General features: G+C 38.1%; 1 protein-coding gene across 1 annotated transcript in view; it reads left to right on the top strand.

Annotated features, from left to right (window-relative positions):
* INSC (INSC spindle orientation adaptor protein) overlaps positions 1 to 26,436 on the top strand; it is a 510,527-nt gene that overhangs the window by 126,973 nt on the left and 357,118 nt on the right. The window contains exons 14-23 of the mRNA XM_083840240.1: positions 3,318 to 3,433; positions 4,633 to 4,759; positions 6,479 to 6,670; positions 7,224 to 7,264; positions 7,602 to 7,771; positions 9,358 to 9,432; positions 17,275 to 17,307; positions 21,778 to 21,936; positions 23,112 to 23,236; positions 23,857 to 23,914. The gene's annotated coding sequence lies outside the window, so the exon portion shown is untranslated. The remainder of the gene's footprint in view (positions 1 to 3,317; positions 3,434 to 4,632; positions 4,760 to 6,478; positions 6,671 to 7,223; positions 7,265 to 7,601; positions 7,772 to 9,357; positions 9,433 to 17,274; positions 17,308 to 21,777; positions 21,937 to 23,111; positions 23,237 to 23,856; positions 23,915 to 26,436) is intronic.

The following is a 26,436-nucleotide window of genomic DNA, read 5'->3' on the forward strand; positions in this document are numbered from 1 at the left end:
ACCATCTTTGCTAGGCATGAATTTTTCACTTAAAGTTACGCACTTTATTTTTATATATGATAAGTTTTATGAGAAAATACTCATCCCTCTTCGTTTCCCCTTCATTCATTAGGAATTTAAATGTCATTAGAAAACAAATATTATTTTATTACTGCTGGTTGAATTCTGAATCAACAGTGATTGCTTTGAAAGTGACCTTTCAATTTTTAAATTAAAAATAGAATGGTTTAAGGCAGAATAATCATGTTTAACATCAGTGTAGTATGAAACAAAATATTTCACATCAAGATATTTGCTAAAGCATACACTGTGGATCAAAATTAGGACCAATATACTAATTACTATGTAGTTTGTAGAGTAAGGTAGAGGGTGTCTGTAACATCTATATGTATAGGTCAGTATCTGTGGACTCGTTAACCTATAGAGAGTGCATGTAAATTAAATATTAGCTTAGTCATTCTGGAAACTGAATGTTATGCTTGTCAGAAATGTTGTAATTTCATTTAAATTGTTCTGCAAGTTTTACATTTTATATTTTTTTTAGAAATGTTAGACAAACATGCAGTGAACTGCAGGATTCTTTGTAACTGATTTACATTCTAATGACTTTGGAAAATGTGTTCAAATTTTGGCTTTAGTTTGAACTGTTTACAGATTTATGCAGCCCAGGCATTTTATTCATAGAATAAATTTTTTCTCATGTTTTGTGTGTTTAGTACATGAATCATTTATGTGGGATGTTATTTGTCTGACCTGTTCTGTTTATAATATTTTTATCTACAAGGGACAAGATAATGTCTTGGTAAATTGGATGACTTACCTACATGTAGAGTGAATTTGTTCATCTGAGTTGGAAGTGCTTATCTGGTGGTGAAGTGGGTGAATAGTTTCAGTCCTTGACAGATAAAGAACCAGGAACAAAAATAACATGTCATGTATTTTAGAAATGCATGCTTTGCAGAAATCCTTCAGTCTACTTTCTAGCTTCCTCTTGGGCCTAAGTCTCTCTTTTATATAGCTGTGACAAACTTCTGCTGCATGGGAGTGTTATTTGTATTAATTGCTAGTTATCATAATAGAAGAGTTAAATTCCAGTTTCCGGTCCTGTTAATTATTTGTTGAGATTATTTTATTTTATTTTATTTTTTGAGAAACTAAGTAATTGTCCTGGTTCCAGTTAGGACAGAGTTAAGTAGCTCATAGTAGCTGGTAGGGTGCTATGTTTTGGATTAGGATGAGAAGAGCGCTGATAACATGCTGATGTTTTAATTGTTGCAGAGCAGTGTTTACACCAGGCCAAGGACTTTTCGGCTTCTTGCTCTGTCCTGCCAGCGAGCAGGCTGGGGGTGCAGCAGGAGCTGGGAGGGGAAAGACCCAGGACAGCTGACCCAAACTGGCCAAAGGGGTATTCCATACCATCTGACGTCATGCTAAACAATATATAGGGGTGGCTGGCCGGGGTGGGGGGGCCGGCTGCTCGGGAATAGGCTGGGCATCGGTCAGCGGGTGGTGAGCAATTGCATTGTGCATCACTTGTTTTCTTACACATTATTATTGTTAATACTATTACCATTATCACTATTATTATTATTATTGTTATTATTATTTTCCTGTCTTAATAAACCGTCTTTATCTCAACTCACAGGCTTCACTTTCCCGTTTCTCTCCCCCCATCCCAGAGAGGGAGGGGGGAGGGTGAGCGAACGGCTGTGTGGTGTTTAGCTGCCAGCCGGGTTAAACCACAACAGTAATAAAAATAGCTTCTTAAATAAACATATTATTGATCACTTGCAACCAAAAGGTATGCTTATTTTTCACACAAGGGGAAGAACTGGGATATTCTCCAGAAAACTTGGGAGAAAACATGTATAATAACCTACTTCTAGGTATTGGTACTCTTACAAGCAGACTTTGTAACTAAGAGTTTATGAACTGCTCTGTCCCATGCTAAACAATCACTGAATCAAAGTAAAAAGGGGAAACCAATAGAAGAAATACAGACACAAAACACTGGCAATTTTTTTTGTTTTGTTTTGTTTTTTAATCTCAACAGCCAATGAGTGACTTTTAGTTTTAATATTTCTAGTGAGCTTAGAGCCCAAGGGTACCTATGGAACAATAGTGCAAAAACAAATGTCATGGACCTAATACTGCTAATTTGCTTTAGAGAGAAATTAAAATGGATCTAAAAGCTTAAAAGGGGTGGTGATATGTCTAATGCAGTACCTTTTCTATTACCATTGCGAACACCTGAGTCACTAATGTCTAACTGAAAGGTATACTGCTTGTACCCTTCTCCTCAAGTTTTCTAGATATTACCACTTTTTAACTAGCTTTCGTCAATGTCCTCTATAGCCTTTAGAATGTCAACTGACAATGCGCATACCTTCAAAGTAACTTATTAATTTCCAGTGTACAGGACAGTTCACTCAAATTTTTAGTCACATCACGTACAAATCTTTTTAGTAGTTTTGGAAGGATATACCTAACAAGATATGTCCATTATGTATGCTCTTTAGGTTAGGGAAAGTTTGTAATAAATCAGGAAGAGACATCTAAAAAGATCCAAGAACTGCCATGTGCATTTTCACCTGCATTATAATGGAATGGGTCAAATCAACTAGGGAAGTCTTCTTTGAAGCTATATGTCAGTGTGCCAGAGCTAACCTCCAGGTTTCAATGTTTTTGCTAGAATTAGAACACTAGAGTTGTAGTGCATAAATACACATAAATACCATCTCACAATAAGAATAAAATTTGTAAAAATCAAAACAAAAATCCTTGGAAGATTCTGTGGTAAACATGAAAGTTTAAGAAGTATGCTTTGCATGGTAAGCAGTGTACTTGTTCACACAGGCTTCCACTTCCAAAGCAAGATGAAATGCCCTTTGTAATGGCTCTTTGCTTTTGTATTGCTTAATTGTTAAAAAGGCCATAATTTTATTCGGAGTAGCAGTAATACGAATCAGTGTTTTCAAACGTTCACCCTATCTTTAGAGATGGGTAAACAGGAAAATTACTAGGTACCCTGAAGCACAGCTGATCATGTCCAGGATTGTCTTGTCCTTGAAAGTACACAAACTTTGTGAAATGACATAGACTAATTAACGGTTTAGAAAATCTGGAGTAGAAGTCGTGTTCTTTACTCTAGAGGGATTCTTATCTACTTTGAAGTTTAATTTTGTAAGTGTAGTCTAGGCCAGTCTACTTTCTGTAGACTACAGAAAGAAGTGGGCCATTCTTCCTCTTTGAGGATGAATGCCCAAGACAGAGTATACATAATGTCATTGGAGCTGCTTTTTTTTTTTTTTTTCCAGTGGTTATGGAAAAAAAGTCCTGATGATTTTTTTAGAGGGGATGCCTGAGCAGCTCGACATCGAACTGTTAGTTCAGGTCCTGAGAGATGAATTCCAGATTCAGTCTGGTGATAAAAGTAAGACACTTTTTCAGCTGATATTCTGTGTGCTGTTTATGTAGGAAATACAATTGCCATCAAAACAGAAATTTTTGCAACATTAGACTCTCCCTTTGAAATTAGTGAGACTTTATCTTCTTGTTTGATGTGTACCAGATGACTCCTCCTGTTTGTTGGTATTGTAAAACAAGGAATACCTGGACCAACTCATCAAGCTCAGACCATTATAATGTTATGTGTTACTTATTAGAGAGAAAAAAAAAAGCATTTAAAGAGAGGGAGAATGGAAGCAGGTGACAGGACACTAACTCAGAATAGTCTCCAAAGTGAGCTATCCTGGACAATATGTGAAATATTGTGGAGCTAATGCAAAACATTGCGTACACCAGGAAAGCTACCGCTCACCAGGAAAATAAATAAATAAATAAAATCAAAGCAAACAAACCCACTCTCAAACCCAGCATCCCTTATTTCCCCAAAAGTAATAAGTTGAGCTTCAAGAAGAAAAAATTCCTCTTACATTTCCAACTTTGATTTAGAGTAGTCTTGTACTGCTATTGTGCTATTGTCCTGTCTCCATCTGGAAAATTTGTCTGCTTTGGCTTCAAAGCAGTGTTAAAGATATCATGGTAATTACTAGTATAGTAATAAATATTTTCCCTGAACTCAGAATGTTTAGCTCTAAAGATAGTATTAGATAATAAGAGATGAAAAAAAAAAAAAAAAGAAAAAAGAAAATAGACGTTAAACAGATACAAAATTGAAGCTAGTAAGACTTCTAGAAATTTCTCTTTGGAAATGCATTCCTGCATAAAGACACATTAAAACAAGAGTGTGATTAAACAGCTTCTTAAGGAAGGAAAGAACTGAAAAATTGTGTGAAGATGTTCCTCTTCAAAGTCATAAAAAACTTTGTTATGGTTATAGGCAAATCTGATATTACTAGCTCTTAAAGGTCAAGAGAACTTCAGAAATGGTATATTCAGGAGTTTTGCACTTAGCTGTTTGAGATGATGAGGTGAGGCTTTTATAAATTAATACCACGAGAGTAATATAGGAACATTTTAAATGCAGTATCCATTAATGTGCCACTTCATAGGTGCTATCACTTCAGGCCAAGTGTAGGCCAGACTGACAGAATCTACTGGATATATCTTTAGCTGGACTGCTCTAAGTTTCTGTACTGCCTTTTTTTTTTTTTTTTTTTCCATGATTAGTGTCATAAGGAAACAGAGTATGGACAGTCAACAGCATTTCTATAGCTACAAAGAACTTTGTCAACATTTTTGTTCTGAATTTCTGCACTTGACCGGACAGCTACCAGCCTTGGACCACAGATTTACGGTAAGGGAGGACCTTCATTACAGGCAGAGGCTGGGACCTAACAGCATCACAGGTAACAGGCTGATTAGTGAAGTCTATTTCTAGGTAGTTCAGGCCATCCTATTGGAAGCCACAATGACATGCTATAAGCAACCCTTTCTTGAATTTAGAATATACTTTCCATCAACACTGCAGATGACATATGTGTGGTGCTTCACAACTGTTACTAATTTTCTCTGTGCCTTGCTACCTGATGTCAACATCAGATTAATGCTTGCCTTTAGAGTGAATCAGAGATGCGGGATTTGCTTGGATCAATACCATGGAAAGCAACTGAAAGATAAAATCGATAAAGATAAAGATAAAGATAAAAAAACGTCTGAACCCTAAGACTGGCATGTTTTACAATGTGTTTGCTGATACTGTCTCATTGCTCTGTTAGGTCTGTATCAAGGTGATCTCTTGACCTAACACCAAGAAGCTAAGAGATTGTGTTTTCTCATTTGCACGGTTATCACCATCTGTCGAATATTCCTCCTCAAATACTCAAATCCTGTCTATTTTTCCTTTTTGAAACATTTTACTCTAGCTACCAAAATGCTGGTCACTACACTCAAATGGAGTTTCTGGATTGTGCTGCCAAAGATCAGATGAATGTGCATAACTGTTTCTATTCTTCTTTTATGTCTCTTTCCTATGTAGTCTAAAAGTTACAGGGGTAGAGTGTTCATTTCCATCTTTTTGTATGATACTAGGTTCCCTAACACCTCTCATCTCATTTGAGGCCACTTAAAAATAATATATAGAAAATAAATATTAATAAATATACAAGCTTTAAGATATATCACTGTATTCTTCATGTTTGTGTCCCTGTGATATTTGTTATGTGTTGAAAATGTCTCAGTAGATTGTTATGCAGTTACTAATCTGACATGGTTTTAACTGAAATGGTTGCCTTTCATGTCCAAGCACATCTTCAGCTGCAGCATTCATGCAAAAAAGAGCCCAGTTCAAACATTTTTCCATAGATGTGTCTATTGGCAAGTTCATTCAAGAGCCACTTACATGTAACCATAGAATGGCCTAGGTTGAAAAGGACCTTAAAGATCATCTAGTTTCAACCCTCCTGCTCTGGGCAGCATACATTCACTGCTTCTCTTATCCTCTTGAAGTCCTGATTTCTTCACTGATCACCTTGTATAGTTTGCTGACTTTTAACACTCTGTATATCAATAAGAAAATGGCCTTGGATCAGAGGTATTTTTATGATTTTTATTCATTGTAAGTACATGTTTAAGGACTGGCTTGTTAAGCGTATAAAAGATCTTTCTTTGGTCAAATCTACCTATTAATTTCAGGTCCAGTTTCTACAGAAGTCCCACTAAAGCCTTCAGAGCAAAGCTCACATGCTGGTAGTGCAGCTTAGTCTTGTTGTCTGCTGGCATATCTGAAATAACGTAAATTAGAAATTTAGGATTTTCCAGGTAGTGTTCTTTATATGTCTAATGCCTTTCTAATTGGATTAGTTCTCTCTTACTTCATTACACCACCTAGAGCAGATTTTTTTTTGAAGAGTCAAAAATACACTGAACGTTTTCCACCTTATTAGTTTAGAACTTTATCTCATCTGTGTGTTCTTGCAGTTGTCAATGATTAATTTTGACTGATCTGTGAAGCGTTAAATGGACTGTATATTAATGATACATTAACTATGGTTTATCCTATTAAACATGAAAACAGAACATATGCACTGCAATCTTGGTGAGCAGAAGGAGGATATTAATGCACCATGAATTTCTTAATAATGGAGAGGAGAAAGAAGAGCTACTTTGAAAGGAAGGCAAAATGTTCCTGGTGAAGGAAGCAGAAGTCCCTTTACTAGGATCTTGGGGGTGTAGCAGCAAGAGAGTATTAGAATACCTGAAATATTGGGTATGGAATTGCCTAAATAAGAAAAACCCCTAATTTTATTTGGAGAATGGCACCTCCATTCTTTTATTTTAACTCCATTAATTTTGCTCCCAACCTCCAAAAGAGGGTTGGAAAAAAAAATGCTTGTTGCTGTTTTGTTTTGAAGGTTGTAAATTGAAGGGATGGGGGTGGGACTAATAATTGAAATGGTTTCTGAAAATTTAATAATTAAAACATGTTTTTGGTGAAGAGCTTTTATTGACATCAGGATTTCAGACTTTTTAATTCTCATTTTTTAGGTAGAGCATCTTTCACTTAAGAAGTATGGATATACTTTTCATTAAAAAAAATCTTAAACAGGCAATGTTTATAATGAAGGTAGTTTGTAAAAATTTACCTATCTTATTATAGAAAATCTATTTTTGTTTTAGCCATATATTGTAATTAAAATAAACACAAATAGACACGAACTGCTATTTTAAAAAGCTATTCAAAATCAAAAATTTGTTTAGTTTGTAGAAAAGTCATGATACAAATCTGTTAAAAGTTCTTTAACCATTACTTTGTTTTCTAGGGTCTTGCTGCATATGAATAAATACACCAGGTCATTCACTGGTGAGTGTCAATAGACAAACTATATATTTTGTTAAGATTCTGAGGCTACTTCTAATATATCTATTTCTAGATCTCGGCTGTGAACAACAGAATAAAATATGGCTGCTGAGAAATAGAAATTTTAGAAGTATGCAGTATTCCTAGTCAGTTACAAATTGTCCCAAGGTCCTGAAATGCCTCCTCACTGTCCAGTAATTTTCAGCAGTTCTAGGTACTGTTTGCCTCTGCACAAGATTTTACCAAACAGGGTCTCGTTTTTTGTTGTTGTTTTTTGTTTGTTTTGTGTTGTATTTTTTTCTTGTTTGTTTTGTTTTGTTTTTGTTTTCCCCCTTCCCAGGGCACCAGGACATTTCACAGAGATGGTGTGTTCCTATTTAGTCTGAATCCAGTCTCAATGGACAAAAGAAATTCTAGTTTTACTCAGAATACTTCTGTAGTCACAGCCAAGCGAACAGATGTCCCATGGCTATTTGCAGCAGTTTTTCAGTCCTTCCTTTCACACTGAAGGTCTGTTTCATGTAGGATGCCAAGAGCCAGGAAATGCCTGAAGTACATGCAAGAGCAAAGGTCTCACTGAAAGTGCTTTCTCCTGTTGAAGATCGAACCATGTTGTCTTCACTTGGAGATTGCTCCATGGTCCCTATTGCATTTGTGTGTCTGTTGCCTATATTCAGTATCCTGTGTTGTTTACTTTTTACTTGTTTTACTTTTTTTTTACTTGTTTACTTTTTCCAAAAACTTCTTGAGAGGTGCCTTCTCTCCATTCTTATCAAGGCAGCTGAGAGCTGCAGCCCTGTGGATAATTCTGATTTTGTCTGCATACCTCTTTTTTTCTGCTTTGTGACTCTTGCCTGCTGAAGAGTTATCTTTCTGAACATTTGTTTGCTTATGACAAGCTCTTCTGAAAACTAGAAAACAGCAATTAAACTCACCACCTAACTAATACTTCTCTGTGGAGAGACAGCATTATTTTAATAACACTGAAGCACCTTACTGAATTCCTTAATATTGATAATAAACTGTTTTTCTTCAGGGACAGTTGCTCATATTCTCTTACAGTCATATGCTTTTAGTTAAGTTGATAAATTGCTTTTAATAATTCAAGTAAAATTCTTTTTCAATTTTAACCTAATTAAAAAAAAAAGGCAATTTTAAAAGCTTAACATGAAGGTTTGACAAAAAAAAAAGAAAAAAAAGAAGCATTCAGAAGAATTTTGTAAAAGGGATCAATCTTCATATAGCAGCCAAAGGCTTTACCAGAGGTTGCAGTTTTTTTTCTTGAGAAGTACAATCTTGCTATTGTTCAGTTTCATGTTAGTTCTGGCTGCTATTCTACAAATCCCATTGACAATACAGTAATCTAGAGGCCCCTTTACAGCTGGGAGAGGAATTGAAATAATGTTTTAAATATTCTTAAACATTAACCCATTCAAGTGGCACAGTCATATGAATAAGGATATTTTAAAAAGCCTTAGTGATGTACTTAAATCTTATTGCACTGCCTAAAATATTTAAGAGCAAATTTTCCTTACACTTGAAATGTCTTTAGTCAGAGTTTGACTATTTTAATCTAGGCAAAACCTTAATAAGATATCTACAGACCTGCAAACGAACCTTCCTGAAGTCTTGGAAATATTGTTGAACTAATCAGAAATATATCATCATTATGTAGTGTTAGTCGTCCAAATTCTCTTTAAAGTCTTCAAGATGAATGTGGTCAGAAAGCCAACTTCTCTGGGGGCCATATAGTCATATGAAAAAATTCACACAAAATATTTTCTGGGAATTTTTGAGGATTAACTTTGTCTTCTCATATTTTCTTAAAAATAAATGTAAAAACTGTCTCTACAGAAAATGAATGTTCTGAAGTTATCCAGAAAATGAGGTTTAGACTACAGAATCCTGTAGCAGGATAAGTTTTTTCATAGGGTGGTTTTCCATATGCTGATATATGTGTGTGTGTGTGTGTGTACATACATGCATATATACACACAAATAGAAATACATATTTACATTTGCATTTATGTTCTGTGGACATGAGTTCCTTTTAAAACAGCAAAGTAAGTGACTTTTTGTTTTATTCCATGATGCAGATAAAGTGATGAAAAGTTGTTCATTTTATAGAAAACAATGAAAGATGCTACATCTGTCAGATGCAAGGAGTGAAGGTCAGTATAAGCAAATGAATATTTGTTATGTTGTGTGGCATTAATCAAAGATCCAGATTTTAGCTGCTCTTGAGTTTAATTTGATACTTATTAAATAATTTATGATTACATGGAGGCTTAGAGTGCAAATGGAAAAGGAAAGTAGAAAGTATCTCAATCTGAGTGTAGCTGGCTAGAAGGAGCATGACCTCTTCTGTAAGGTAGGAGCTCTAGGACTCTCCTATCAAGAAAGGCTGAGAGAGCTGGGGATGTTCAGCCTGAAGAAGAAAAGGCTCTGGGAAGACTTCATTGCAGGTTTTCAATACTTAAAGAGGGCTTATAAAAAAAGATGGAGAGCAACTTCTTGCTCAGGCATACAGTGAATGCAGGAGGAATGATTTTAAACTAAAAGAGGGGAGATTAGATTAGAGGTTAGGAGGAAAGTCTTCACTCAGAGGGTGGTGAGGCCATGGAACAGGTTGCCCAGAGAAGCTGTGCAACCTGATCTAGTGGGTGGCGTCCCTGCCTATGGCAGGGGGGTTGGAACTGGATGGGATTTAAGGTCCCTTCCAACCCAAGCTCTTCTATATTTCTATGATTCTATGACTTGTGGGTCGCTTGTTCCTAGTGTGTGTGGAGAAAAAATTAACCATGAAAGCCAGGCTAACTTAAACCTAATTGCATTTTCATGAGATAGGTGGATAACAAGTGAAAGTTAAAAAGAACCCAAGTTTTGAGGGAGGAGACACTTTAGGGGTTTATTTAAATTGGGAAATAAAAGCAAAAGAATGTTGCAGGGATTGGATGTGAGCACTATAGCTAGAAAACCCATCTTAGTCACAAGCGGGGCTATAATTATAATTACAGGGCTATAATTATAATTAATGTATTACTGGAAACTTTGATGTTTATAAAGCATCAAATCACTTGGAAAAAATTAATACAACACTAGACACTTTTGTATTAGTGACATCACTTTCTTTGCAATTGACAGCTAACTTGTATCTAGTTTGGTTTACAATAGTGGTATAAGTTCTATAAACTCATTAATTCACTGACACAGATTAGAAATTTTTTTTTTGTCAAAACACATAGATGTAACCCAAAGCAAAACGAGTCTCTCAGCTTTATTATCTCATGATATAGCGCAAACTAAGCTTTTAAAAATGTCTTTTAGATGTACATAAGGACTTGCTGGGGGAGAAGTGGTGACATCTACTGGAATTTTAAAACACTTCATCATGTTTCCAAGGCTGCTAGAAAGATGTATTTAGTTTAGGTCTAGAGTTGGATGAATAATGCAGAAACAGTTTCTACTGATATTTGTGCAAATGTGGAAGCAAATCTTCAGCCATCTTGGGGTTGCTTTTGGTGTCATTTCCTGCACACACTCATAGAGTTATTAAACTTTAATTGTATGACTGTTGGCAGAAAATAAATGTTAAGCTCACACAGGAATACTATGAAAAGTGAATTTGAAATGTGTCTTCTGTGAGACTATGCATCAAAAAGCTGATTCTGTGAGCCATGTTCATTAGACTGGAGGATGGAAACAATATCAAGTGATTTATGGGACCAGCTGCAATTGAACAGAAAGTTTGTGCTTGGAGTAGCGACCCCTCACTTTAAAAGAAATTTAAAAATTCAATGAGTTATTTTGAAAGAGGAAGGAATGTGTGAAGCAAATTGCAAACCGCTCACCACATTTCATGGAAAGAAGGAAGGAAACTCATCCATCATTAAATACATTCATTAAAAATTATTCACTCAGATCCATTTAAACCATGTTCTAACTTTAATCTCTTGATTTCTTGGGGCTTGATTGTGATGGGTACTGCATGTCCAATAAGACAGTGAAGGCTTTTCTTGCATCCCAATGTAGGTTACTTGGACCTTGGGACTGGGAGTGCAGGAGCAGCAGGGTTATACATCTGCTTCCTCTCTCCCCTCTCTGCAGAGGGGAGGAAAGGGAGGTGGGATTGCAGCAGATGAAGCAATCCCTCTAGGCACAAAAAATGCTGTCTGACTTGCTGGGATGGGCTGTAGAGGCTCAAGCACTTCCCAAAATTTTACTACTCTGAACCAGTAACAAATAATTCCCTCGGTGACAAGGAAGAATGTAGGCAATAAAATGGTCTTTGATATATGCCTTGAGGCATGTTTTCTGACATTATCTGTGTGCTGTAGCAATTTACCTATCTCTTCTTTTTCAGTCTATGCCTAATGGCACTGTTAAATCCTTAAAATCCACAGACCTTATCAACCTCCAAAGTTTATGGCCCAACTGTATGATGTGATTGCATCATACAATAAAAAATCTTAGAAAGTGAGGGGTAGGAGGTTTCCAACTCTCCTCAAACTAAAAGCCAAATTACCAATGTCCAAAGTATTTCCATTGGTTCACTCTCTTTTACCTGGCAGGCAACACACTTTGTGTTTAGTCTTTGCATATAATGCACAGGATTGTGTGATTTCTGGTGAGTAATATGGTTAAAGAATTGTTCTGATTCACGATTATCTACTGGGGTCAAACTCATCTTCATCTTGGACAAGACAATCATTGGTAGACCCTACAACACTTCGATATTTTTCTGCAATATTAAGAGTAATGAGCACAATAGGAAAATAGAGAATGATGCTCCTTGAAGTCCCATCATCATTTTTCCTTTTTTCTCTGAACCACTTCAAATACCACGTGTAGCTGGTTCACATTCTGATACCTGTTTTGTTTGTTTGTTTTGTTTTTGTTTTAACCCATATCTTTTTCAATAAAAATTATCTGATCTATTGGAAACTTTCTGTAAGGCTTTCCACCAAGCTGTCCTTATGGATTTTCTACTGTTCAGGAGATTTATAGTTATGGTATAACAAAAGGAAACTATCTGCTGTCATTCATCAAAATGCAAATCTGCCACCAGTTTTAATTCTGAGTCCGAGACATTGCAGATGTGTGAAGGTTTAATTTTGACTTTTGCACCTGTGAACACAGAACCTGTTGTAAGATCCTATTCCTGCAGCCTTCAGTTGAGTCCTCTAAAGAAAAGTAAGACTGCCAGCCACAAAAGTTTTTCTAGTAATCAGAGTTGTTTAATTTCAGCCCTGTGTTCTTATTATGATAGTGGCTAAAGGATTGTGATAGTCTAACTTACCTACCGAATTAGAACTGTTTGGCTGTCAGCATTACAGTGATAAACTTTGACATGACAGTTTTCTGACTTTATTAATAGTTGTAATCCTCCAAACTAGTTTTGTTAGTTCATCTTGACTTTCCTGCATTGTCTGATTTGCTAGACTGACAGATTCCTATCAATCCATCAGTCTTTTTTAGCTGACCTTCCACTTACAAGCTTCTCTAGATTTATCATGACACAAATCACACATACTTTTTATTTAATTCAGGTTTCTTGAGTCTCTATGCATATCCATGTCCATTTCTAATAATTTTCATGGCTAAAAGTTAACCTTACTGCAGACTTTTGAAAACCCCATGAATACCTTTGTAAGAAATGCAGGGAGTTGCCTGTATAAAGGAGCTGACACACCATCTGGCAAAAGTTCACAGCATTTAATGCTGCGTCAATTTACACAAGCTGTAAATCTGCCTCAAGGCATTATAGCTACAATACTGTATGTTAAACTAATAAGACAAGAAATGATAGGGAGTGCAAATACTAAAATCTTCCCCAGACAATAGCTCAAGATAACCAATTAATAGTTACGGTAAATCTGTCTGAAATGTATTCCATATCATTTGTGGCAAGACTTGCTTTCAATCAGAGATTACAGAGAACATTTAAATTAGCAGTGAGAATTAGCCTGAATAACAAGCTAATTATTTATTATATTTGCATTTTTTAAGCTTATTACTATCACGGTCTGGTTAGATTTGGTGGCTCCTTTTCTACGCTTTCTGAATTGAAAGCCCAACTATAGAACACTTCTGAAAGTAACAATTGTGATTTTATAATGAACCACAAGAGGGGGGAGGATGAACATGAATGAAAGACCTTGATTTTAATGAACAATTGTTACATTTAGGAGAATGCAGTGTTAATGTTGAATTCAAGAATGTTGTCCAGGTGTTGTCTGTGAAACGAAGAGTTCGAATTAATGATGAGATGTTGCTCCTAAAATTCATCTTTTCAGGTCTGTCAATTTATTATTGAGTTTCATTTTAAACTGTGCACAAACCACACTTCCAAAGTTGCAAAATACCATGCTGAGCATACTCATCCCTTTCTTTATTGCCTTGATCAAACAAAACCAAATGCTAGTGAAATGACAAAAAAAATGAGATCTCTGTTGCCTGAATAATTAGTTTTAAAACTTTCTGACCTGCCTTTTTTTTTTTTTTTCCCAATTATATAAAGGAGTTCTATGACTCAAATAATCAAGGAATTTCTCCTTGGTGCATAGGTAAGGGTTTGTCTCTATATGAAAACTAAATTACCTCACTGTTGTGATCTTGGACTGATGCAGAACTGGTGAAATTCCAAGAATGTTTTCAAGCTACTTTTAAAAAAAGCTCATAGTCCCTTGCTACTCATGCGCAGAAGAAGCTGTAGTGCTGAAAAAGTTGGGGAATCCCAGGGAATGATGTTCTGGGGAGTTGGGAGCACAGCTCCTGGGAGAGCACAGCTAACTTTGGCAAGCAGTCAGTTTTCTAACTCAAAGACTCTGTAGGCTTGGTGGCAGTTCCTATAGCCAGCTGGAGGGCAAGGATGGAAAACAGATTTCAAGAAGCCAACCATTCCACTTTCTCCTATTTCAAAGTGGATACAAGGGAGACACAACTTTTCCCATTGTTACTCCTCTGTATCTCGTGTTCCATGTCCCTCCTGCCCTAGGTTGTCAGTCTCCTGGGAGAGGGAAAGGAGAGAAAAGGAGTCTTGCTTTCCCCCAGACTAAGAAAGAAGCAAAATAATTATAACAGTAATATGAGGACGGTATTGCAGCAGGTGGTTGCAGCATGGCAAAAAAAAAAAATAGTAGCACAGGCAGAAAATCTTCCCAGTTTCTCTTTGCGAGTAACCCAGTAGACTCTAACTCTGAGAGAATACCATGTAATGTTATTAGGCAAAATTATAATGCCCTCAATTTTATGCAAAGAAGTGGAATGGTACTGAAGGAGGCTTGCAGAAAGAAATTAAGATAGTTATACTAGAAGACAGAATGTTGATTACCAGCAGTGAGGTATCCAGATTTGACTAATGGCACAGTTATTGTATGCATAAGCCCTAATGGTGTTTAAGTGGTTGCTAGAATGAATGCAATTAATGTAATTTATTTGTCAGCATCCAAACACTATTATACTCAGAATAAGATGGGAGGTCCCTCGCCTAGCATATAGCCCTAGGATTTTTTTTCTATTTCTTTTCACAAATAATCATTAATCTTCCAGCAGCCAAAACTAGTGACTTTTTTTTTTTATTCCCCTCATTTTTAAAGGGTGTCATCCACATCAGCTCTGCTGATTTAAACTGAATTTTCCTTGCTTTACGTCGTGGATTTTGGAGGGATGCTTTGGGATGATCTAGTCTGGCTTGCTACTTGAAGGCAATAAGTGAGCTTGCATCTATCCTATAGCTCCCGAGTGAGTATACACTTTTAGTGAGAGACCCTCCCAGTTGGACTGGAAATCTTGAACTGACATAAAGTTCAAGAGTTAGCCATAAATTGATTGCCTTCTTAAATTGCTCTAGTGCTTAATAACTACTTATACTTAAAAAAAAAAAAAAAAAAAAAAAAAAAAAGAGTGTATCTCTAATGTGTTTTTCTTTTAACTGAAAGCTGAAGTTAATCTTCAGTTATGGGATCTTCTCGTGCTACATCAAAGAACTTTGTCTTAGCAGAGACTTTTCCTTTCTCTATGCAAGTGTGACAGGATCAAGACTTTTGAATTGCTCAGATAAAGCTTCTAGTATTTCTCATTGTATGACCATTGCTCTTGATTTTTATAACTTCCTCAATATTTAATTTTATTTATTTATTTATTTTTATTTTTTGGTTTAGAGACCTCACTAATGTCGTATATGTGGACAAAACCACCTTAGTGCTCTTGTCTGATGTTTCTATGTAGTTCCTCTAGATTTGTAAAGGTAACTTGCACCTCTGCTTCTGAAAGGTATGGTTAGACATTGTCCAAAAACCTCACCTCAATGAAATCGGTTAAAAGCAGTGGTTACCTTTTTTTTTTTTTTTTTTCTGTTAGATCAACTATTCGTGTTCAAATGAGTTTGGTTTACCAGGTGCTCCAGACCAAACTGTGTAAATGACCTTGCTTATTATTCCTTAGCACCCCACTACTTGAAATGATATGCAAACACTACTAGCTTTGGCATTGCGTTCCTAGCCAAATCAGCAGGAAAGCAAATTTGTTGTTCTTGAACAAATGAAAACTGATGAATGGTAGGGCTACCAGCAAAACTTTATTAATGTGTATATTCTTTCAAAGTACCCTAAATGTTAACAGACTAAGTTCCTGCTGCCCTCTGCACTGAGGACTGACATTGCAGGACTGTGCAGAGACACGTTTGGCTTTGTCTGGATTCAGATCAATTCCCTTACTGTGAAACCACCAACAAGAAAATTGTGTCTTGGTTGTATATCAAAGTGCAACAAAAACAGCAGCAGTCAAAACCATCAGATTAATTGTTGTTCATTAATATTTTGTTCAAGATGGAGAAATCTTCCAAATTAAAGCACAAAAAAAACTTGGAACTGCTGTTTACAGTAGTAGATGTACTTCGTGAGGGGTTATGGATTTTTCAAGTGTTCATTATTTACATGCTAAATCATTTTTTACTGGAAGTCTCTACCTCCATACCCAACAATACAAGTTTTAAAAATCTCATAAGAGAGAAATCAGTGTAGTTCCAATGTAAACTGTGAAGTTATACAAATTTATGTGACTGCTATTTACTCTTCCTGATTTATATGACTGGCTTGAAGGCAGTGTCATATTTAGCGTACCTTAAAATAGCATAGAAATATTTCTCTTAAGATAGCAAATACAAATGGAAGGTGTTTTTTTGTTGTTGTTGGTGGTGGTTTTTTTGTTTGTTTGTTGTTGTTGTCAAGAGTTTAGTTAGCAAAATGTATGGAGCCTAATAGGGAAGTGCCCTGTAATAGAACTAATAAATAGTTAAAAGTAGAAGTCTTGTGACAAAAATGAAAGACAGGAATTTCATTCAGAAAGTAGTAAATTTCTAATTGTTTTTATCGATCAGTTGTGTTGCAAAAATGTGTCCTAGTGCCTATATGCTTCTGAGTTCCTTGCTGCATCTCAAAATCTTTCAGTTGCTTCCTGTTGCTATCTTCATTTTAGGGAAACTTGTGAGAGGCTCAATACAGTGGTTGAGTTCTACTGTGTATTATTTCCCGTGCATGCAATCTATACAATGACAAACATAGGGTGCTTGAGTTTTTATTACCAATAATCACAACTAGAAAACCACAAATGGGCTTTTCATTTTTCCCTTGCAAGAGCTATAAAACCTGAGGTAAACTCTCCTGCCAAATTGCTTTTATGGGAACCTCGCTTTCCTGTTCACTAGTTTTACTCCAATTAATTAAAAGCAGTGCTCATGCCCTTAGCTGTGGTTTCCAAAGTATTGACAGAATAGCTCATGCCCCATCCAAAGTCGTGAGTGAGATCAAAACAGAGGTCCTTGGTGGATTCATACCCCAGGGCTTCTGCACCTGGGGATTTGAGCTATGGCATTTTGTAAAGTTCCCTTCTCCACAAGAGCTATGGCCTTTACAATGCCAAAGAGAGCAGGCCGTATAGAATTTAATACAGGGGTACAAGGATGAAGATGAGCTTACTCATTCCTTATTCATTTGTTTGCTTGTTTCAAATAGGAACAATTGTTTTGATGCCTCTATAAAGACAAGGTAAGGTGATTTTTTAAATCTTTTTCTAATATTTTTATTATTTTCATAATTTTCCTGTCTGCAAAAGGTCTTTAAGCGTTCTGCAATCTCCTTGCTTTCCAATTAAGTTTTCTGGGCTTTCTAATGTGGTCCTCTGAGTGCTGGAAAGTACCAGAAACAAGAATGCATTTAATACCTGGCCTGGTGTCTTGGCAGCTAAGCTTAGCACTCCAGTGTGGGGAGTAGCAGGTTCAAGACCAACCCCAGGAGTCTTACTACTTGGACTGGCAGAGGGCTAGTGTAATGCACAGACAGTGAGCTCATTCTGCAGGTGGAGTGTTCAGCTGCATTGATCTTATGGCAAACCCAGCCTGCTAGGGTTTTGGAGAAACATTGGCTCTGATCTAAAAGGAAATTGTGCTGCCTTTCCCTGCCTTTCCACTAGTTTAGCTTGCAAGCTCTAATAACATTAAAACATAGTTTAAACAAGAAGGCTGACACAGCTACACAGACACAATAATTTCCTAGAAATACTAAATACAATAAGCAAAAATCTCTAATCTCTCATTAGGTAACTGTATTTTCATGGGGTCAGCCAGCCTCCCTGGCTAGGTTGAGGTCAATTCTAAAATATGTGTATTATATACATTAGGCATCTGTTAACGAAGCATAAATTTCATCAGCAATCTGGGTGCCAAAATCAACTCATTTGGGTACACGGTTTGCATCTACAATGGTATCTTATTGATCTGCTGTATAGCTGAAAGAGCAAGGTCCCGTAGATGCAATGAATGGTGTATAATAAGGAAAAAAAGCAACACCACGAACATCTTCAAGAAGCTCTTGAATAAAGCCTCTACATTTTTGCGAGATGAAATTCAGAATTCAGAGGGTTGTAGGATTATAGTAAATAAAGGATAAGAAAGATTATGTTACCAGAGCCAAGAATATCTGGTCAGTGCTAGTAATGATTTCCCTATGAGAAAATATTGCATAGTAGTAGATAAATACGAAGCACAACCTCCATTTCAGAGCACCTTTCCTTGGCTAAAGGGAATTAAGTGGGGCTTCGTTTTAAAAATTCACCACTACTTTGCTCAGATACATCACAGGGGCCCCAGCAGAGCAGTGGTAAGATGCTACCCTGTTAGCAGTTAAGTAACAAACCCTTGAGCTTCTTACTTCTCCTGTCAGTCTAGGCTGTTAAACGTTGGATTTTCTTCCCAACAGGTCTAGAAATGAGAACAGGTTCAGTAACCCTAATGATAAACCTTATGATGTCATGGTATGACAACTCTCTTCCTCTCCAAAAACCATAAGCACAAATACTAGTCGTCTTTGGAAGTGAAGCAGGGCTATGTGTTCCTTCTCAACATGTAGGCTGTAATATTGCTTTGTTTTATTTAAGCACCGCAGGGTCTATGGACAGCAATAATTTGGGTCATTTTTTATTGCCTGTATAAGTGGTAGAAGTGTTTCAGATTAGTGGCCAATGTAAAAGAGAATACAAAATAAATTCTTCGAGTTCAGAATGGCCCCTATTCATTCATTAAGTTTCCATACCTGAGCACAGGATTGGTGTGTGCTTTGGCAGTGAAAAATAACATTTTGGAAAGAGCAAACTTCATCAATAGTGCACTTTGGAGCAACACTAGAGGCTCCAAGTTATGTTAAGCCAACTGTAAGTTTTACAGAAGAAATATATCTGTCTCTTTGAACAAATAATCGGAGGAATATATGTAGATCTATGTGAGCTGTTCTCTTAGTTTCAGCTTGGTAATTTTCACGTGAAGTAAAGGTGAGATTATAGCAGGCAACGTCATGAGCAAATTATTGGGGAAAAAGAATATACCATACCAAGATGTTGAATCCTAATGAGAAGCGATGACCAACAAGTGTGTGAGGGGAAAAGAGGATCTCCTAACTCTTCAACCCTCTTCCTTTGCCAATTGAGGAGAGGATGGGTAAGTAAAGGCAAGTTAGTCCTTCTTAATCCTGTGTATCCAAACTTCACAGGACAAGGGACCAAATAAGTAGGAATATGGAGAAAGGGATAATATATATATCTGTTTTTGTGCATGAATAAGAGAAGGTAAATACAGACTTCTGTCTAATCCATATCACAATCTGACCCTAGATACTTATATTTTAAACCTCAGTTTTGTATTGCTTAATAAATAAACCATACAGTTGGTGGAAAAAAAAAAAGATGAATAAAGGTGCAGCATATGCTACTTGTTAGCAAGACGTAAATTTTATGCTTCCTCTTCCTCAAAAAATATTTTTTTCTCCTTGCAATATAGCTAAGTCTTTCTGTCTTCTTAAACTATGAATAGAAAATCTGTCATGAAGAGGTAGATTTCAATGATCCTGTTAATTGAAATAATGAGATATATCTTGAGGTTGACTTTTAAAGTGTTATGTAGGCATGCAGTTACAGAACTCCATGTGGATTTTGTTCCCTACTTGAAAAAGACATCCTTTTCTTGCTCTCTCAGAAAACATTTAACATCTTGGTGATATCCACCTCTCCCATCGACAGACAGCACTAAATATCCATTTCCTTCAGACCTCCTTCAGTTGTGCCACCTGCTGTCATTAATCATGCCCTTTTGTTCACACAAAATTAGAAGGTACTATGATGAATGTGCCATGCAGTAGGGAAAATGTATACATGTATACCAAAGAGAGCTTAGCATACTTTTGATGTCTTATATTTATATATGATGTAGTGCTAAGTATCCAGTGGCTAGCTACTTTATTGTGGTTTTGTACATTATGAGCTATTGTCAATTCTGTAAGCACGGAGTTTCTGTGTAATTCAAGTCCAAGTATTCTGAGTGTGAGTCTCTCCTGGACAACCAAGAGGGTTGACTGCAGAACAAAAAAGTTTAATAAGAGATGGTAGTCAATAATGGAGAACAAAGTTTTCGTAAAGCATAACTGGTAGATGAATAGGTTGCGTGGTTCATCTATAAAATAGGACATTTTTGAGATGGAAAGATATGTATCAGAAAAAATATATTAAGACATGACCCTTAAAAGCAGTTTGCATTCATATAAACTGATTGTTCTTCATAAGTGGAAATGAAAAATGCCATGTCTTCTATATGTGTGTCCGTACCTTGCTGTAAAACGTAGTAGTGAGACCCACAAAGTCTTTCCATTGACTTCAGTGGGCTTTGGGACAGACCAGTAATTGCCCCATTGCAATGAAGTTACAAGGTACCTTCAGAGAGGCTCATTGTTTCCATTCCGCTTTGGATAACAGTCTACACAGTTAAGAGGCTTTTTATGTGTACTGGTTGAAAAGAAGCAGATCCTGATTGCCTCTGCAAAAGAAAGCAGTGAGTGAGACACCTTAGCATTTTAATACTATTAGCTTCCAGGTTAAACAGGCCTGATTCTCTTTTTTGAAAATCTCTGTACTGTTGAAATTATGCAAACACTATCATGAATTTCTTGGGGGGGGGGGGGGTGGGAATCAATGACATATTTCCCTCTTTATCCATCTAGCTCTGAGGAATGTAATGCTTCTGAATATGCTGGCTTTTGTAAAAGATGTAAAACAGTCTGTGATCATTTTGTGGTCATTAAGGATTTTTTTTTTTTTGTGAATAGAGGTGTTAGTGAAGGTGTTCTGGCCTAATTCCAGCCGTGGTAATTGGATTTTTTTTTTATACCTACACACATTCCTTCAGCAGTTTCATTTGGCTATGTATGTTGGGCTCAATTCAATGTTGCCCCATTGGCCCCCTTTATGCCAGTTAGACTGATGTGAACAGGCACTAACACAACTGTAAACCCTTCTTTCCCACCCATACAGCCCTTTGTTCCAAGCACATCATTAATGCTTGAGACAGCTGCGCCAGATGTGCTTTCAGTGGTATATCTGTACCACCTCTCCAGCAGTAGATGGCAGGGGGACATTTCTAGATGGGAGTATTCAGTAGGGACCCAAAAAGTGGATGAATCAGATATTACAGAAGGACTAGAAGCTGGAGGCTAGATCTTTCTTCTAACAATGATTTTCGGCCCTGTAGTGGCACACGGGAGCACGGTCGAGTCAGCTTGTGGCAGGAGGTGTAACCTGCTTTGTGGTGCACAGTTGAATTTTTAGTGATGGATGGTATCAGCAACAGATAGGGATAATTCTCTTTGTGTAACCTGGTAAAATGCCTCCAAATTTCCACAGAGAGAGAGGGGATGAGTATACTGGAGACAGAATTACAATATTGGATGGAAGAAAGGAAAAAACACGTGAGGCTAGGAAAAGGAGATGAATCAAAATGATACATCCTTTGCTCTGACAGATATGAGGACATAATAGAAAACAAGGTTACTATCTTTGTGCTGTTGTGTCTAACTGAAACCACAAAGGATGATGAAAGGTTAGATACAGTGCAAAAGTCTAATTTTTCATCTAGATTTTGAATAGTTTACAATGTTGTATCTGCTACCAATTTTAGCTTGTCACCCTTTGTTATACAGGGGCTCTTCAGCCAGGCATGAGATACCCTACAATGCATGAACAGCCTGAGGATGGCTGAAGCTTGAAGAACTACTAGACATCTGCATTTTTTTTTTTTTTTTTTGGTTTCTCCACAGAGATTATCAGGTGTTAATACGAGGCCAAGTAACCAACATCAGGTATTTGCTCACAGCCATTCCTTGTCTTATGTAACTCCAGACATGCCACAGTTTTAAATCCAAGGATAAACCCGTACCTCTACACCAGAACAAAGATAAAACAAGTCCTTTCCCTCAACGAAAAGAGATTAGGGAACACTGTGTTTAACTGGTCTGGAACTTCCCCCACTTGTCCCCAGAGTTTTTTTTGTCTGTTTGTTTGTTTTTAATTAAGGGTGACCAAGGCTCCCAAATTAGCGCATGGCCCAAAATCCAGCATTAAAAGTCTGCAAGGAACTGCGTAACGTCACCTCAGGTGAGAGACAGATTTTCTGTCCCTGGTCTGTGACCATCAGCAGAAATGGTGATCACTGATATGCGTTTTAGAGAGGACAAGTGTGTGGGATAGACAGAAGCACCATATTTAATACAGAATCACACAGAATCACAGAATTGTAGGGGTTGGAAGGGACCTCAAGAGATCATTGGGTCCAACCACCCTGCCAAAGCAGGTTCCCTAGAGCAGGTTGCCCAGGTAGGCATCCATACAGGTCTTAAATATCTCCAGAGAAGGAGACTCCACAACCTCCCTGGGCAGCCTGTTCCAGTGCTCTGTCACCCTCACCGTGAAGAAGTTCTTTCGCATGTTGGTGCGGAACTTCCTGTGATCCAATTTGTGGCCATTGCCCCTTGTCCTGTCCCCACAAACCACTAAACAGAGGTTGGCCAAATCCCTCTGTCTCCCACACTTAAGGTATTTATAAACATTAATACGCACGTGTAGCGTTAATGCATATTACTCTTCCAAGGAGTATTAGCGTGTTTGATCCTGAAAACTTCACCATATGCTATCAAGGGTTAAAGAGACTTTTCAAAATCAGCTTCTATTGGACTATTTTGTTTGGCCAATATCTGACATGGGCTGTACTGAGCACGTTTTGCCACCTGGCCAATTTTTTTTTCGTGCCAAGCTATTCATTCAGGCTTGTGGTGTGAAAAATAGATGTTTAATAGTCAATGAAGTACTATAGTGGGTAATAGTTTATAAATTTCCATGACTTATTATGCTCAGCCTAAGTGACTGTTTATTAAGTGTATTTAAAGCCCCCCATCTCATTAACTTACAGTACTGGTGATTCCCTCCTCCTACCACTGCTGTTTTTAATGGAAAATATTCACTCATGTCTTTTGCCTAGGGCATGTGAAACAATTCTGTGGAAAAGAGGCTGCTTGGATAAGAACAGGACATCATCCTTGGCTAGGTACAATGTGTACAATGGGTACAATCATTTTCGGAAGCAGAGTGAATCTGAATTATGAGGTATATATGTTATGGACCAAAAAAAACTATAAATGGCCTTTGTATAAAGTACAGCTGCCAATAACCGACCCCTTTCTGCTTTAAGTTTACACTGAATGACATGGTCAGTTTTATCAGTAAAACATGTCTCATGTAAAAAAAATATTAAACCAGCAACTTAATTATGAAATACCACCTTTATTTTCTTAATAAAATTCCATAGTACTTCAGGGAAATATTGCAGACTAAGGTTAAATAAATGCTCTGTTAACAAAAAACAGGCCCGGTCTTAACTTAAGGGGATCTACTATTAACTGTGCAATGGGAAGGTGAGTTTCTATAGCTGGGAAAGGCTGCTAATTATAAAAATATATTTTGTTCCCCTATATTGATCTCTAGAATGAAAAAGGTCATTGGTTGCTCTTGCTAAGTTCTGTGAAATCCATCAAAAGGATCCCACTGATATCGATGAGATGAGCTGCCTTTTGCCATATATAAAATTCTAGTAATGCTATGTAACTAAAACTCCAGATTAATTCCTGAAGTAATCTTCTCTAAGCTACTAGGATAATAATATGGTTAGGTTTAGTCCTCTAACATTTGGCTTCCTGCTTCATGTTCTTTACATCTCTTTCCCAAAGGTCTCTTGGAAGCTGAAGATAAACATAAGATAACAGGAATATGAAAACAGAAAAAATGGTAAGTACTCTGATAACATGAAGAGACGACTGTAATAAGGTAAAAGGATGTTGTACATAAAATCCCCTCTGTTAAGGAAAATCTGAAAATACATTTTTTTCTGAACAGATGTTAAAGAACAGTTTGTTCCGTATAATATCAGATGTCACGTATGGAAACAACCATAGCCATTAACACTTTTTGCTGGGTTAAAAACTGGCTGGACGGCCGGGCCCAGAGAGTAGTATTGAACAGAGTGAAATCCAGCTGGTGACTGGTCACCAGTGGTGTACCCTAGGGGTCGCTGTTGGGGCCCACCCTCTTTAATATCTTTATTGATGATTTGGATGAGGGAATTGAGAGCACCCTCAGTAAGTTTGCAGATGACACCTAGATGGGGGGAAGTGTCAATCTGCCAGAGGGTAGGAAGACCATGTAGAGGGACCTGGACAGGATGGGTCGATGGGCAGAGGCCAATGGGATGAGGTTCAACATGGCTAAGTGTTGGATCCTGCACTTTGGACACAATGACCCCATGCAGTGCTACAGGACCTGGGGAGTGTGGCTTGAAAGCTGTGCAGAGGAAAAGGATCTGGGTGTGCTGGCTGATGCTTGCCTGAACATGAGCTGGCAGTGTGCCCAGGTGGCCAAGAAGGCCAACGGCATCCTGGCTTGTATCAGGAATAGTGTAGCCAGAGGACCAGGGAGGTGATCCCTTGGGAGGTGGCCCTGTGCTATGCTCTGGTGAGGCTGCATCTCGAGTACTGTGTTCAGTTTTGGGCCCCTCAGTACAAGAAGGACATTGAGGCCCTGGAACATGTCCAGAGAAGGGCTATGAAGCTGGTGAAGGGCCTGGAACACAAGTCCTATGGGGAGCGGCTGAGGGAACTGGGGTTGTTCTCTGCAACTACCTGAAAGGAAGTTGTGGGGAGCTGGGGGTTGGCCTCTTCTGACAGGTAACTAGTAATAGGACTAGAGGTAATGGCCTCAAATAGCACCAGAGGAGGTTTAAGCTAGAAATTAGGAGACATTTCTTCTCAGAAAGAGTAGTCAGGCACTGGGACGGGTTGCCCAGGGAAGTGGTCGCATCACCGTCCCTGGGGGTGTTCAAGGAAAGGTTGGACCTGTTGCCTAGGGACATGGTTTAGTGGGTGACATTGGCAGTATGGTGATGACCTTGAGGTAGGACCAGATGATCTTGGACGTTTTTTCCAACCTTAATGATTCTATTATCCCTCAAATTGCACTGGGACAAGCAGAGCAAGAGCAGGGGCTCCTGGGCTGCACAGAGCAACAGGTCCCTTTTGGCCTGCTCCCAGGTGCTTCTACATAGCAGATAGAAAAACACACACCCTGGTGTTGAGGGGGTTAATGTGACATTGCAAAAGGAGCTTTGCTGTTTGCTGTTTTGTTTGGCCAATAGCTGACACAAGCACATTTTGCCACCTGGCTAATTTTGTGCTGCCAAGTTATTCATTCAGGCCAGTGGTGTGAAAAAGGAGACATTTAACAGTCAACAGAGCACTATATAGGGTAATAGTTTATGATTTTCCATGACTACTTAGATGCTGTTCAAATTATTCTTGATTGAGCAAATTATTCTTTTTAAAAATCATCCCATTCATTTATTAATGATTCTATCCCCTCCCTCCCATGCACCATTTTTTTTAGTGGGAACTATCAGCCGTTTCCCTGTTAGAGGGGATTTAGCCAAATGACAGCTAAGAGTGCATTATAGCTTAGATTACAACTTTGAAAGACTTTTCATCCAGGCACTAAAGGTGGAGCAGAATTCCTTTCTGAACTTTCCAGGGAACCCTGCTTAGCGGTCGAGATGGGCAGTGTAAAAACACTAAAAGCTTGGTTTAGCAGATGAAAAATTTAATGCTCCCTCCTCGAAATTATTTTCGTTTTCATCGAGTTAGTTTCTTTTTGTTATTGTTCTGTTCGTTTGCTCGTTTTTAAGCTAAACGAGCCCCTGAAGGGGGTGCTCTCGGAAGGGTTTGTGTCAGGTTAGGAGCTGGCGGCCTGCCCCAGGGCCGGGGGGCGGTCAGTCAGCGCTTCGGGGCGAGGCGGGAGCGCGGCGCTGCCAGGCCGGGAGGCCCCGCCGGCCCAATAGGGAGGGCGGGACCCAGCACAGACCCGCGGACCAGCCGGGTCCGTAGCGATAGGTACGAGGTGTGCCCAGACAAGCACCCGGCGAGACCTGGCCGAGCTAGGCTGCAGGCACCTCCGACGCCGGGCTACGCTCGAGTGGCTCCCTGTGTTGAGGAGAGGCAGGGCAGGAGGCGCCCTCTGAGGGCCTGCCCCTTCCTGGCCCTGCCCTGGCCTGACAGCCCGCCCTGCAGCAGGTCACTTTTTTATTACTTGACCAAAAAGTACTCAACTCTTTGCTGAAAGGAGGTTCGTGGCAAGGCCACCCAAGATTAATTTTGAAACAGCAAACTTTTCCTCAAGATAGCCCACCTGTTAATGGATGAATTATCTCGCAAGATAGTGGTGTGTAGGCGCTTACCTGCATACCAGAGACTGTGTTCTTGGCA

The sequence above is a fragment of the Anser anser genome, assembly GCF_964211835.1.
Source record: "Anser anser genome assembly, chromosome: 5".
NCBI classification, from domain to species: domain Eukaryota; kingdom Metazoa; phylum Chordata; class Aves; order Anseriformes; family Anatidae; genus Anser; species Anser anser.